Consider the following 15,600-nt stretch of genomic DNA (forward strand, 5'->3'; position numbering starts at 1 on the left):
CAGAGCTGCCGCCGGCCCTCGAGGAGGGTGGTTCTTAGGAGCAGCTGTCGGGAGTCATGAGACCCGGGAGCCGGAAAGTCTCGTACCCAACCCAGACGGACGGACACATTTGCAGGGTGATGTCACCCTGCCTCCTCGGGTGAGATCACCGTCCCTCGGATGTTTTACCCAGACTGCATGAGTCAACGTCTATATTTGGGCACGAGGAGAACTACCTTTGTGCTCTGGGCCAATTCAGAAGTCAGCGGGTGCTGCTCTGAGCTAGGTCTGCCGGGAATTTTAGGCTTATGACCTCACCGCAGCCCGCGATGGTGAATCTGTTTAATATCTCTCAGCTGGAATTCCAGTGCACTCACTTTTAGGCAAGATCATTTTCATTGGTTTCTCCCCCCTCTGGATTTGGAAGACACTAGGCTTACCTTGAAAAGTACATTCATAGCAGCTTTTAAAGGGCCAAAGAAGAAATGTTGGAAGCATCCATAAATAGCTCCAGAGAGTATGTTGTTTTACTGGGCTGCCCAGAAAAACAGGAGTAGGCCGGGGGGTAAATTGTCTAGTGTTCGCCAGGCTGTTTTCGTAGATTGTGTCTAGTGCTCAGCCTCGGCCTAAAATGCAGCTACGGTTTCCAGCCGAGAAGCGCAGTGACTTACCCGTGTTCAGCCAGGAAGTGACTCCTAGGCAGGCCTGGCCACAAGGCCTGAGGTCCTTTGCCACGCTGTGCTGACTTCTCCAAAACACCACGTGTCCACAGCTGCACAAGAAGAGTGAACTAGCCACGCCAGCTACGTCCCCAAGTGAGGGCCCAGGAGCTCTTACAGGGTTGAGGTCAGTCCTCTTTTACTTGCAGGTGAATATCATAAATTTGGTTATGACTGACCAAACGTAACAGGGAGTGACTCACTATTCTCAACAGGTGGATCAGAGGAGAAGGCAAGAAAGGGGAGAAGATGGGAATATTACACAGTGGGAACCATCTGAAATTTTGAGCTGCATTGATTCTTTCTTTGGCTAAATTAGAATGAGACCACTTAGAATTTTCTTTCTTTCTAGCAAAAATCTTCGTTTGCACACTAAACTCATTGCTACGAACAGCAAGTAAATATGCAATACTTATCTAGGAAGAGAGGAAACTAACATTTAGTAAGTTCTTGGTACACAGTAGGTATTCAATAAATGTTGTGAACCCATGTCTTATTTTCAATCCCAGACACTGTGCCTTGTTTATTTGTGCAGGGACACAGGATGTCAAAGAGAAGTGAAGAAGGGGGTTATTGGACATTGATTTGGGTTATTTCCAGCTGGAATGCTGAGTAATCAATGACTGATATCTGATACCATTTGGGACAGTTTCCCAAATGAAGCACGTCAATCTAAGAAACCATTTGGGGGAGGCCATGGGGACAATGTCTTGTAGGCTCTGCTGAAGTAAAGATCCCACAGAGCAGAGAAGGGGGAGCTAGAGGGGGAGGAGAAAGGAGACTGCTGCTTCGAATTCCAGCAGCAAGCACAGTTCCTGGCACCTGGGAGGCGATCAACAAACACTTGTCGAGCTGCCGTTCACTTCATACTCATCGTACGTCATGTGTCCTCAACTCAGCTTCCGGGGTCACATTTCCATGGACTGTCCATCCACACAACACCACGCCCTGTTTGACGGATGACAATGAGATTCTCAAGAACAGGGACCAGCCCCCTTTTGCTCAGCCTGGGAGCCCCAGCATTTCCACAGGACCTGGCACGGGCAGGAGCTCAACGACGTGGTGGTGAGTGGATGAATCGAGCACCTCCAGCACTGCCGAGGCCTCCCAGGGGTCCTGGCTCTCCCTGCCACCTGCATGTCCCTGGGCTGCTGTAACTGCCCATCATCATGGACCCATGGACTCTCTCCATTTCCTGAAACACGTCCTATGAGGCTGTAGAGGTTTAAAAATTTGACTCAACCCCTGAGGTTTACATCAAGGATTAGCAACGTTGGGAGCACGCTTAAAATTGGACAGCAAATAACAGTGCTCCTAGACGCCCCAAGCCGTGCCCCAGGGGCGTGCCTTCCTTCCCCTTCCTCCCTATCCCTCGGGGTGGCACCAGTTGCTGGGACGCACCTCCTCCCACTGCCGAGAGCTCCAGTTCTCCTGCTCCTGCCTCTTGACGTCTCCTCTCCTGACTCCAACCGGAAGAAACGGAAAACAGCTCATCAGTTCACATCAGAAGCATCTCCCTAAGATGATTTCCCATTTCCACTTCTACCAAAGACAGCCATTTAGCATGTCCTACATTTAACTTGAACATTGTTTTTCTCCAGCCCTCCCTTTTAGACCAGGCTTGGGGCTGAGGGAGCAGCTGACCTGTGCAGGCTCCCTGCTCAGAGCCTGCCGTGGGAACAAAAAGAAAGGTGGCCCCAGCCTTCGTTTCCTTCATAGCAATGCTGACTTGATCTGGTGCACTCTCTCTCTTTTTTTCTTTCAATTGACTGGATTACCTCCATTCAAGATTTAAGTTCCATGAGATCAGACCTTGTCTCTGGCTCACAGTTGAATCTAAAGGGCCCAGAATGGGGAAGCAGATGTGGCTTAAGTAACTGGGCGCCCGTCTACCATACAGAGGTCCAGGGTTTGATGTCCGGGGCCTCCTGGTGAGGGCAAGCTGGCCCGTGTGGTGAGCTGCCCCACACAGGAGTTTTGGCCCACGCAGGAGTGCTGGCCCATGTGAAGAGCTGGCACAGCAAGATGACTCAACAAAAAGAGACACTGAGGAGAGACAATAAGAGACACAGCAGACCAGGGAGCTGAGGTGGCGCAAGAGAATGGTCGCCTCTCTCCCACTCCAGAAGGTCCCAGGATCGGTTCCTGGAGCCGCCTAATGAGAATATGAGCAGACACAGAAGAACACACAGCAAGTGGACACAGAGAGCAGACAACGGAGCGAGAGGGGAGAATAAAATAAATAAATCTTAAAAATAAAAAGATAAAGGGCCCAGAATAGTGCTGAAAATATAGCGGGTGTTCAAAAAATCTTTGACTTAACTGATGAATGAGACAACATTGCCAATGGCAGATGATGTCGAGTCCCAGCTTACAGTGGAATCTTCACCCCAGAGATAAAGTTTGCATTTCTCCCGGAAAGGGGAAATGTTTTGGGGATGGAGGGTGTTTGTCTACAATTGTAGGCTGTAAAAGGAACACTTGGGAAGCTGGCTTACTATAAGTACATGAGGAGAGCTGATTCTAAGGACGCCCTTGTTCCTAAGAGCAAGGAGTAGGCTTATAGACATTTGGCACCAAATCTTGAATTTAAGGCAAAAGGATGCTTAGTTCAAAGCTTTATTGTTTCCTAAAATAGCAGGCATCTGAAAGTTGCCAAATGATGTGCTCAATAGATATAAATAATTAAAACGAATTATTAATATTCAGACCTGAAATGATATTGAATTTACTAACTATTGTTTAGGAAATTCTTTTTTTTAAGTCTGAATTTTGAAAGCAATTCTAAATAGAGGGAAGTTTTGATCCCATTAGGGTCTTACAGCATGGAATGTCTTATAAGTTCTTTTTAAAAAAAAATTTTTTTGTCGTATTTTTAACTTATTCCTCCCTTCCTCCCTCCCTCCCTTCCTTCCTTCCTTTTTAAAAGATACCTAGATTACACGAAATGTTACATTAAAAAAATATAGGAGGTTCCCATATGCCCCACTCCCCACACCCCCCACTCCTCCCACATCAACAACCTCTTTCATCATCATGGCACATTCATTGCATTTGGTGAACACATTTGGAGCACTGCTGCACCGCATGGATTCTAGTTTACATTGTAGTTTACACTCGCCCCCAGTCCATTCAGTGGGTTATGGCAGGATATATAATGTCCTGCATCTGTCCCTACAATGTCATTGAGGACAACTCCAATGTCTTATCAGCTCTTTGCGCTCTGTGTGCTGGAGTGTTTCAAGAAGTGAGGCCGTTGCACCAGCTTTGACATGGCTGCGCTGGGCTCAGTGCCCTTCATAAGAAGTCCACTTCCTGGGAAAGCATGGTCATTCTTCACCTGCCCTCAGGAAGGCAGGCTGGTCAGAGGTACCTGAGCCTTTGCACGCCTTCGTAATTCTCTTTAACAAGTTTATATTTGTTGCACCAAAGGGCAGCCTGGAATCTTTTTAGACAAGTCTTTAAAAAAAAACATATCTTCCTGATGAAAAATAGTTATTGTATTGCTGAATATCAGGAAAACACATGCATAAAACACTTGTATTTTTGCACACTATTTTCTAATTTTGAGAAATCATCCTAATGTAACCCCATAGGCATAGTATCAAAAGTTGAACAAAGGGATATTGATGTACAAAGAAATTAAACAAAAGAAAGCAGGGTGATTAACAAAGACTGATTTTACACATCAGAACCATGCTTTTTTTTTTTTTTTTTAACCTAATGCTGTGTAACAAACCATCCTAAAACTTTGTGGCTTAAAACAATATCAGTCTTGAGCCCTGAATCTCAGCACAGTGGCAATACCTACTCTCCAGGTCATCAGGCTCACCCAGGACAGTTAACAAAAGGATGATGATGGACAACTCCCACCTAAAAAACAGAAAGTATCTACAACTGCAAGCAAGACAGTTCCATCCGTCTCCCCCATGGGATCTACGCCCCCTCTCAATCAGAAGCAGAGTGGGCATCGCCACCCCCAAATCCTCAAGATGGGGAATGAGTTAACATAAGGGGGGAATGCAACTAAGGACTTAGACTTAATATTCTATGAATGGAAGAACTGGTATCATCGATATAGACAGTGGCCACCAGATGTTCTGAGAGGAGGGAGAGGGAAGAATATGCACAGCATGGGGCAGTTTGGGGACATTGGAATTGTCCTGCCTGGCAATCCAGTGACAGACAAGGCCATGATACAGTCGCAGGGCAAGTGTAAACCATAACATAAACTGTAGTCCATGGTTAGTAGTGATACGTGTTAATCAATTGTAACAAATGCACCACACTAATGAAGGATGTTAATGGGGAAGAGTGTGGGAGGGGGAAATGATGGGGTGTATGGGAATCCCCTATATTTTCGAAGTAACATTTATGTAATCTAAAGCTTCTTTCAAAATAAAATAACAGTATCAATCATCTATTTATGATAATGAAATTGTGTCAGAACTCAGTTGGCACCGCTCATCTCTGCCCCATTTGGTGTCAGGTGGGTGGCTCAGTGGGCACCTGATGACCCTCTTCAAGATGGTTCATTCGCAGGCCAGCAAGCCTCAGTGTTGGCTGGAGCTGGGGCTACTGGCTATGGGTGATGACTATGACCACATGGACCTCCCGTGGCTCCTGTCCTCCCCCGGCAGGGAGTCATTTCCACCATATTCCCTTGGTCAAAGCAATCACAGGCCCAGCCAGATTCTAGGAGTTAGAAAAGTAGACTTTACCTCTAGGTGGGAGACTGACAAGAATTGGTAGCCATCGGCACTCAGTTATTGCTGCCAGGCATAGTACTAGGATACCCTTGGGAATTCACTCTAAGTTGACTATGGCATGGCTTCTACTTTCCAGTAGTTGCAATCTAGTGGGAGAGATGCAAGAAAGATGACGCAGGGCAGTTTGGAGTGCTGGGGGAGGGCAGAAAACGGACCTTTCACCCATCCCCTGGACTGGGGAGGTGGGCGAGAGGAAGGAGTTGGCCAAAGAGATTGAAGAGGGCGCAGGGTCTAAGGAGGGCGTTGGGGTTTTGTAAGCATCATTTTAAAAGTAAAAAATGCTTTCTTCCTCCATTTTGAGCTAAGGAAATCTAGGAATGCTATTTAAGTCAGTGCCTCTTGAAAAGTATGCCAGGACATTGTTTCTTTCTGTTAAAAAAAAAAAATCTTTCTGGAAAACTAAACAAACAAAAACAAAAAATTAAGTCTAACTTTACCGGACCTTGGATTCCAGTGGACACATAAGAAAAACCAATATTCTGTATTTAATGATGTTTTATTCAGAATGAGGTGTGTAAGTAGGGGTACAACCCAGCCAGCCTTTATCTACAGACCCGCTGAGATGAAGGCTTGTCCTCACGGCGGTTTGTTTGAACCCAAAGCCTTTTTTTTATTTACACCTCTCAGGCCACAGTCCACAGGCTCCTTTCCGCGGCTCTTGCCCGGGGCGTCTCGGCGTGGGGTGGGCTCGTGCTTGGGGGAGCGCAGGTGCTTCGCCTGTGGGTCCTTCTCTTCCTGACCGTCTCCTTCACTGGTCCACACGGGCGCTGTCCGGCCCGGGGCGGGCTGACCACGCTCGGCCGCTCGAGAAGCTTCTCCTGGACCTCCTTCCCCGGCCTCTCCACACCCAGCGGCCTCGCGGGCTCTTCCGGTCTAGCTGTCGCAGCACGCGTGGGGCGCCCCTCTGAACGGGGCCTCGATGGCCTCAGGGTCGCCTTTCTTGTAGATTCGCCTGCGTGTGGCCGAGGGAACAGCTCCACGTTGCCTCAGCGGCCTCTTCTCTCCCTTCGTGGTCATCAATTTGGCAAATCACGGCAAGATGACGGCTCCAGTCCAGGGCATGGAGATCCTCGTTTTCAACTGAGATTTTCTTTTTTTAATTTAAAAAGTTATATATGCTCATTTAAATACACACGCACAATGCAGAAAAGAAGGGAGGAAAAAGTCGCTTTTAAAAAATCTATGAATGTGAAATTCTACCAGAAGTATCCTAGGAGAAATTTTGCTTAATATCTGTACAGGAAGGGTAGATCACAGATGACATAAGACTGATGGAGTCTTTCTGTTTGTACTTGAGTCTTACTGTTTAATTTAAGAAAGGTAATATTCAGAATGGGTAAAAGCATGGTGGAAATGTAAGCTGTATTAATATAACCTCTCTGTACCAGAACCTGTAAACTGACTATCCCCTGACCCAGTAGCTCTAATTCTATGAATGTAGATAGTAAAATAATGAGAAGATTTCACAAACATTTAGGTACAAGTCTCTTTATTGGATTTTGGAAACAATCTAAATATCCAGTAACAGGGAATCATTAAATCATGGTAAATCTATATGATGTAACCAATAAAATCAGATTTTGAAGAACATGGAATGTCTTGGGAAAATGCTTATGATATAATAAAAAATTCAGATTGTAAATTTTTCTGTATGATCTGAATTTGGCAAAAAAGGAAAAAGAAAACACATATATTAGTATATATACTTAAAAAAATAGTCTGGAATTAAAGCACAATTTAAGAATGCGGTAAGATGTGAATAGTTCTATGTCTATGTCTGGATGGTGGTATTATGGGTGATTTGTAGCCTCTTATCTTGTGCTTTTTTGCATTACTAAATTTTCTACAATGGCCTGCACTGTCTTTATAATCAGAAAAAAAAAAGTCATAATAAAAGTCACATCATATCTGATGTCTGCTTTGTAAGTCTTGCTGACTATGAGCCAAAACCCACTAAGTACTGACTCAACAGCCCTCAAAATAAGGGTCGATGAAGTTTTCTAAGGACCTTTGGAGCCCTGAAATGCTGTAATGTCATTCTGTGACTAATGCTTTTCTTGGGAGCAAATCAAGCAACATCCGTCTTTTGGCAGCAGCTTGTCTTGTTTAAAAATGGTAGGGAACCAGTATTTATTTCTTTAAAAGATTTATTTATTTACTTATTTCTGTCCCCTTCCCCCCACCCCCATCCCGGTTGTCTGTTCTGTGTCTGTTTGCTGCGTCATCTTTCTTTGTCTACTTCTGTTGTTGTCAGCGGCACGGGAATCTGTTTCTTTTTGATGCGTCATCTTGTGTCAGCTCTCTGTGTGTCCGGCGCCATTCCTGGGCAGGCTGCACTTTCTTTCGCGCTGGGCGGTTCTCCTTACGGGTGCACTCCTTGCACGTGGGGCTCCCCTACGCGAGGGACACCACCGCGTGGCAGGGGACTCCTTGTGCACATCAGCACTGCGCATGGGCCAGCTCCACACGGGTCAAGGAGGCCTGGGGTTTGAACCGCAGACGTCCCATGTGGTAGACAGACGCCCTAACCACTGGGCCAAGTCTGCTTCTGGGACCTCACCTTTTAAAGCAGAGGTGAAATTCTCTTTCCATAAGATCAACGATTTTAAAGTGAACAAGCTGGTGGCATTTAGGACGTTCATAATGTTGTGGAACCAGCACCTCTGTCTAGTTTCATCACCCCCAAAGAAAGCCCGGTACCCGTTAGGCAGTGTCTTCCCATCCCCCCCTCCTAACCCCTTGGCAACCACAGAGCTGCTTTCTCTCTCTACAGATTCCTATTCTGGAAATGTCAGAGAAATGGAATTCTGTGATATGTGGCCTTTCATGTCTGGCTTAGCATAATGTCACTTAGATAATGTTTTCGAGGCTCCTCCACAGTGAGGCATGTTATCAGTACATCATTCCTTTCCAGGGGTGAATAATATTCCATCGTATGTATATACCTGTAGCAGTTTGATATTATTGATGAATTCCTAAAGGAAATATTGGATTATGTTTGTAAAAATATATTAGAATATATTGGATTGATAGGTTTTACCTTTACTTGATTAAATAATGATGGAGGCTTTGATTGGGTGTTGCGTGTCTGCCCCTTGCTGGGTGGGGACTCACAGATAGAAGACATGGCAAAGGTCAGAGTTGGAGCTTTTGATGTGAGCTGGAGCCCCAGGAAGTAAGCACACAGAGGAGCTTGGTCGTGAGGAAAGAGAGGCAAGCCCAGGGAAGAGAGGAACCCTGAGCCTGGAGAGAAGCAAGACCCTGGAAGGGAGGAACCCAGGAAGCGTGAACCCTCACAACGGTCGGCAGCCATCTTGCTCCAACATGTGGCAAAAGACTTTGGTGAGGGAAGTGACTTATGCTTCATGGCCTGGTACCTGTAAGCTCCTACCCCACGTAAATACCCTGTATAAAAACCCCCTATTTCTGGTGCTTTGCATCGGCACCCCTTTGGCTGGCTCATACAACCCCACAGTTGGCTTATTCCATCCACTGATGCGCACTGGCCCGTTTCCACCTGGCGGCTGTTGTGACTAGTGTGCGGTGAACCTGCGCGCACAGGTGCTTGCGTGACTCTGCGTTTTGCACTTTGCAGCAGCTGGCGAGACGCTGCCGAGGCCTGAGCGGCTCGGCCCCCAGGCGGAGCTCCGGAGGCGCCCGCGCGGCACCTGACCTGGGGGTCCCTCGGCCGTGCGCTCAGAGTCGCTCCTTCTGTCCCACTGTCCCCGTCCTTTCAGTTGCTCATCAGCTGTGACGTCAGAGACTCTCCAGAGTGTGCGACCGTCCAGCTCTGAGTCGGACGTGGATGCGAGAAGAGGCACCCCCCAGCAGCTCGGGGGGCTGTGGTTCAGGGGTCAGGGGCCAGAGCGAGGGGGCGCGGGGGAGGCGGGCGGGCGGGTGCTCTGGCCTGGGGGGCGCTGCCCGGGTTGGGGCCGGCTTCAGCTGAGGGGTTCAGTCGGGGGGCGCGCTGGGTGGTAACTCGAGGTGGGGGATCCCGAGCTGAAATCCAGTCTTGGCACAAGAGGTAATGGGGTCTTTCATCCTTCCTTTCCTTTCTCTCTCCTTTGGGCCCCTGGCTTTTCCTCTCCTTGGCCTCATGCTGTCCTACTCTTCGTCAAGGTGGGAGGACACGCGGGTGTGAGGACACGCTATGCGAAGGGTGACGTGTGTGCCTCGAGCAGCTGCCCAGGACAGCGGCGGGGACAGGCTGCCCCAGGGGCCCCTGCAGGCCGTGCCTGGTGCCCGCCGGCCACCCCTCGGTTCCAGCCTGGCACCCACACCTCTAACGTCACGGCAGGGACGCAGGAGGCAGAGGCGCTGAGAAACGCTGCTGGGACGTGCGTCTGCTCAGGGGTAAAGCCGGTCTCTGCTTCCCAAGCCCCTTCCAGAGGGAGGCTCGGTTGTTTCTTTCACTCACTCTAAGTGCTATGTGCCAACTGGTGATGCTAGTGACGTAGGGGTATGCCACGTGAAAATAGACTGGAAAGGAACAAACGCCGCTGCAGTAGTTGTGAGTGTGAAGAGTGTTACCCACAAGGATCCCAAGGAGACTGGCGGCATCACCGAGGAGCTGATCTGGGCTCTCTCCTGCAGGCTCGGCGCTGCCTCGGTCGCAGCCGCTGCCTCCCAGCTGCTGACTGGTAGACTTGTCTTGCCGACAATGACCTAGAAAGCTGGGTGCCGCAGGCATCCTTGCAGAGGCACCGCGTCCAGCATTCCGCAGCTGCCGTCCGTGCTAGCCAGCACCGCTGCGCTTTGGCCTCAGTTTCCTTGCCCTGCTCTTCGCTTGTGCTTGGACTCTTTCACCCTGCTTGGTTCTCTCCTGGTCCCTTCCTAAAAGACCAAATCCCTTCTCTTTTTAAAATTTTTCTTTTTATTTATTCCCCCCACTCCCTTGTGGCTTGTTTGCTGTCTGCTCTTTGTGTCTGTTCGCTGCCCGCTCTTCTGCATTTTGTTGCTTGTCTCTCTGTCTGTTGCGCCACCTTGCTGAGCCGGCTCTCTGCGGTGCTCGTGGCTCGGGTGGCACTGCGCAGCGAGTGGGCGAGCCTGCCTGCACAAGGAGGCCCCGGGGCGGGAGCCCAGCTGGTTGAGCCACAGCCGCTCCCCAAATCCCTTCTCATTTCCCTTCAGCCCTGCCTGGGTCCTGCTAGGACTCAGCCACTCTCCATCCAGCTGGCTCCGATTCTAGCCTGTCCCTGGACCCCCTGCCACCACCCCCAGGGAGGACCATCTGCTCAAAGCAGGCCCAGGCTGACCTGGACCGTGCTGTGCCCAGAGCCGCGGCAGGAGTCCCCTCGGTCCTTCTTGAGACCCCGGCCTCTCCCTCCCCTCTGCTTCACGCTGCTGTGGCCCAGCCGGCTTCAGGATGATCGTGACAGTTACCCAGGGTGCCCTGGGCCTGCTGGCGCTTGGATACCTATGGGTTTGCCCCTTCTCCTTTGCACGCAGTTGTAAGTGTTGACTCTTCACTCACCAAGAACTTCCTGACAGCCCATCCTGTGTCACTGGGGGATTTCCAGTGAACACAACAAGGGTCCCTTCCTTTCTAAACATTTCCTTTCTGTGTATGTAGATCTTTAAAGTCAAATCTAGTTCTAAAAAATTATCTGCCCCTTCCACAGCTCCCTCATCTATCTGCTCATCGTTTTTAGGAGGCACTGGGAACTGAACCCGGGACCTCCCAAGTAGGAGGCAGGTGCCCAACTGCTTGTGCCACATCCACTCCCTCAAACTTATTTTGACGTGAGGTCAGTTGGGTCCTCTATTCAATGTACAAGCTGCGCTGTACATCCAAATCCCCAAATTTCCCCAGATGAAGAGGCCCAGGAATACCTTAATTCCTTTCCTCTCACTTCCTCCACTGAAAATGAATCCAAATGGAAAGTTCCAAACCGCTCTTCTGGAAGCGTGATGTCAGCTTACACATTGCAGCATCAAGTTTATAAACTACAACTGACAAATGAGTTCAAGGCTGGGAAATCAAATAATCGCTCTTTGAGACTTGCAGACTAGACAACACAAATTGCTCATGCTGACACAAAGATTCCAAGCTAAGGTTTCTCGTTTCAGAGACTTTAACCATGCTATTTAAGGAAAACAAATGTGCTTCGATTAAAACCCATTATAGCTCTCTCTGCTTAGAGGAGCCTGCACCAAATCTTGGTGCTTGTTTCCATCCTTCTTTCCCTTTTATCAGCAAGCTCTGTTCTTTCCCCCTATTTCCCAATAAATTCTTTTTACTGGCCTAGCTAAACAGGTGTGTTTTTAAATTCTTTTATGCGACATAGCCAAGAACCTAGAGGAATCCAACGCTTCCCCATCTTCTGGTGAGCCATTGCCAGGAAAAAGAAAGGTGAGTGATGCTCCCCAACCCCCGCCGGAGACTGAATCAATACCTTCCAGAACAACGTATTAGTCGTGTGGGGATTTCAGCCAGTTCCAGCCACAGTGTCGGACCCATCTACCCTCAGCCTCAATGGAATAGCCAGAGAGGTTTGCGCCCTGTCAGGCAGGAACTGCTGCCCTAGCCAGCTGGAAGTAACTACAGAATGACCATCGCCCCTCAGTACCCCCTTAAGAATGAGGGTGTGAACTCTCTGAGGGGGAAGTTGAGGCAGGTGAGCCAGGGAAATGAGGAGATGACAAGCCATAACATGGTGACAGATAACATGTCCAAGAGACAACGTGGCTGACAGAAAACATGGCTGATAGACAACATGGCTGACAGACAACGTGGCTGACAGACAACATGGCTGATAGACAACATGGCTGACAACGTGGCTGATAGACAACGTGGCTGACAGACAACATGGCTGATAGACAACATGGCTGACAGACAACGTGGCTGATAGACAACATGGCTGCAAACCTGCCAAGAGCTTGAGTTTAACCTTGAGGTCTCAGTTTCCCTTTCTGGGACCTCCCCTTGGCCCCAGGATATTCCAAACAGGCCTCCCCATTGGCCCCCACCATTGGTGGGGTACCAATAGCAGCTGGGGCCTCTCCCCTTAGCATTAGCAAGGGGGAGGAATAATTTCATTAAAAGGTGACCACACAAGGCAGAGCTCGCTCTCTCTGTCTAGAGGAGCCCCCACCAAATCCGGTGTGTATTTCCATCTTTCCCATTTCTCAGCAGGTCCTGTTCTTTTCCCCTATTTCCCAATAAAATCTTTTTTTGAAGAAGAAAAGCATTCTTCTTCTGGATAATTACTGGATCATAATTCCCTATTTCTCTTTCTAATAGTAATAGCAATTCGGTGGCAAAACAAAAAGCCATGCTCTATATGTGGGGCTATAGCCCTGGATGTGTGTGCAGTTGTCCCTGCAGTTTTTTCAGCAGTTTTTTCTATGAGTTTCCATCCTTCCCAGTTTCTGAGTTCTCTCATGGACTATCTCAATTACTGAGCAAAGAGAAATAGTCTGCACTTATCCAGAGCGATTACTGTTCAGCAGAATTTTTGAATCTTGCCCTCGGACTGAGGCAAATGTTGCCCCACAGCAGCCGAGGGGAGGAGACGCTGATGTCAGGAGGGCTCCGTGCCCCACCAGCAAGCCCGGGGACGTGGGGCTGACGTGGGCCGAGGAGGCAGGCGCCCAGGGCCGAGGGGAGTGGGGGGGGATCACCAAAAGAGGCCCTGGGTGGAGAGCGTCCTTCCTCCCGCACCGACGGGGCAGCGGGCGCAGCAGCCCCAGCGCCTGCAGCTGCCAGCCTCTCAGCCAACGGGGTCATCCTGGGCCCCAGCCAAGGGCACTGGCTCCACGAGTGGAATCCCCCTTCCTCTCACAAACATTTTTTTAAATTAGAGAAGTTGTAGGTCTACAGAAAAATCACACATAAGATAGAGTTCCCATAGAGCACGCTGTTACGTACACTGCATTAGTGTGGTACATTTCTTACAACCTGGGAGGGAAGGTTTTTATAATTGGACTATCAATACAGTCCATCAGTAACAACAGGGCTCACTCTTGGTGCTTTACAAACACTTGCCAGTGCTTTCTAGGAGCTAGGCACCACGTTAGAGCCTGAGAACACAAAACCCAATGCCACGTATGTCCCTGCCCTCAAGGAACCACAGTCTGATGGGAATTAAAGAAATATTTAAAAAGAGATGCAAGCAAGGGAGATGGTGTTCTCTTTCTTCAGTGAGGTAGGCTACAAGAACCTGCATATGCTAAGTGGCATGGAAATACCCACACATTGTACCAGTGCCAGTTACCTGGCTGTGATATCATAGTTATGTAACTGGGGGGAAGCGGCTGTGGCTCAATCAATTGGGCTCCCGTCTACCATATGTGAGGCCCTGGGTTCATGTCCCCGTGAATGCCTGTGCCCGTGAAGAGCTGACGGCCTGTGCCCATGGAGAGCTGATGGCCCGTGCCCCTTGCAGAGCTGGTGCAGCAAGATGTCACAACAAAGGGAGACAAGCAGACACAGAAGAACGCACAACAAATGGACACAGAGAGCAGACAGCAAGCAAGCGGGGGTGGGGGGGGGAATAAATAAATAAATAAATAAAATAAAAAAATATGTAACTGAGTGAAGGTTACATGGGACCTCACTGAACTATTTTGGCAACTTTCTGTGAATCCATAATTATTTAGAATAAAAAGCTTTAAAAAAAAAAAAGACATGAGATCATTTCCATGTTTACCCAAGAAGACTGGTTAAAGGAAGTTTAAAGACTCGGTCAAAATGATGGAATGGAGTGGATTTGTGCATTAAGCGAAGTGCATTTTTAGGGCTGGAGGTCAAGGGAGAAGCCTGGGCTGCTGCTGTAGCTCGAGGAGTCATCACCTGAGACTGGGAAGTAGAGGCGGGGAGGTGGGTGAGCCTGGTGGAGGAGGCCGCAGAGCTGAGGCCGCACCACCGCGGAGGCGAGTCAAGAGGCAGGAGAGAAAGGAGCAAGTCTGGGACAGAGACCAGGTGAGCCCATTGCACAAGCACTGCCTGAGGGCGGAAGCCCCTCGGAAATGCCATCTGGCTTGTGGCCCACAAGGTTGTTTGCGACTCTGGCAAGAGCAATTACTGTGGAGGGAAGTGGTGGGAGGAGGGGACGGGTGGCCACGTGTTGAAGACATTTCAGTGGGAAGCAGACATGGCTCAACTGATAGAGCGTCTGTCTACTGTATGGAGGGTTCAGGGTTCAAACCCAGGGCCTCCTGACCCATGTGATGAGCTGGCCCATGTGCAGTGCTGCCATGGGCAAGGTGTGCCATGCCACAGAGGGGTGTCCCCCGCGTAGGGGAGCCCCATGTGCAAGGAGTGCACCCTGCAAGGAGAGCCGCCCAGCGCGAAAGAAAGTGCAGCCTGCCCAGAAGTGGCGCCGCCCACATGGAGAGCTGACGCAACAAAAAAAGAGATGCAGTTTCCCAGTACTGCCTGATAATACAAGTGGAAGCAGAGGAACACACAGTGAATGGACACAGAGAGAAAACAACGGGAGTGGGGGGAAAGAAATAAATAAAATAAATCTTTTAAAAAAAAGACATTTCAGTGAGTCAGTAAGGTAGTACGTCTTTTACCTTTACTAAGAGGACAGATGAAAAATGTAACATGGGACTGTATGGCACAGTCAAACTGCATGTGAAATATGAATACGGGTAAAATTGCATATATAAGACTGTTTTTCATTGAAATTGAACAAATGTATGTTAACACTATAAAATGTTAATATCAAACCAAAGAAAACCCATTATGCTAAGTGAAAGAAAGCAGACAGAGTACTACATGTTGTATGATATAAATGGTTACAAAATGTAAATATAAACTGATTTATAAAGACAAAATTAGATTAGGGGTTATGCAGGGCTGGGAAGGACTGCTAATGGGTACAGAGTATTTTTCTTTTTGGAGTAATGAAATTGTTCTGAAATCTTTTGTAGTGATGAATGCACAACATTGTGATTATACTAAAAGCCCTTGATAAATAATAATAATTTAAAAAGAAGATATTAAAAAAATAAGTCTAGAGAAGAAAGACGGGGTAGTGAATGGAAGGGAAGGGGGTCTAGGGGGGATGCCTGGTGGGTTCTTCGAGATGGGAAAGAGGAGCCAAGAGAGCCGGCGAGGTGACAGCAGAGCAGAGGGCAGGGCATGGGGAGGACTGGGTGCGGGGCCCTGGGTGGAGTAGGGA

Source organism: Dasypus novemcinctus, chromosome 20, assembly GCF_030445035.2.
Source record: "Dasypus novemcinctus isolate mDasNov1 chromosome 20, mDasNov1.1.hap2, whole genome shotgun sequence".
NCBI lineage: Eukaryota > Metazoa > Chordata > Mammalia > Cingulata > Dasypodidae > Dasypus > Dasypus novemcinctus.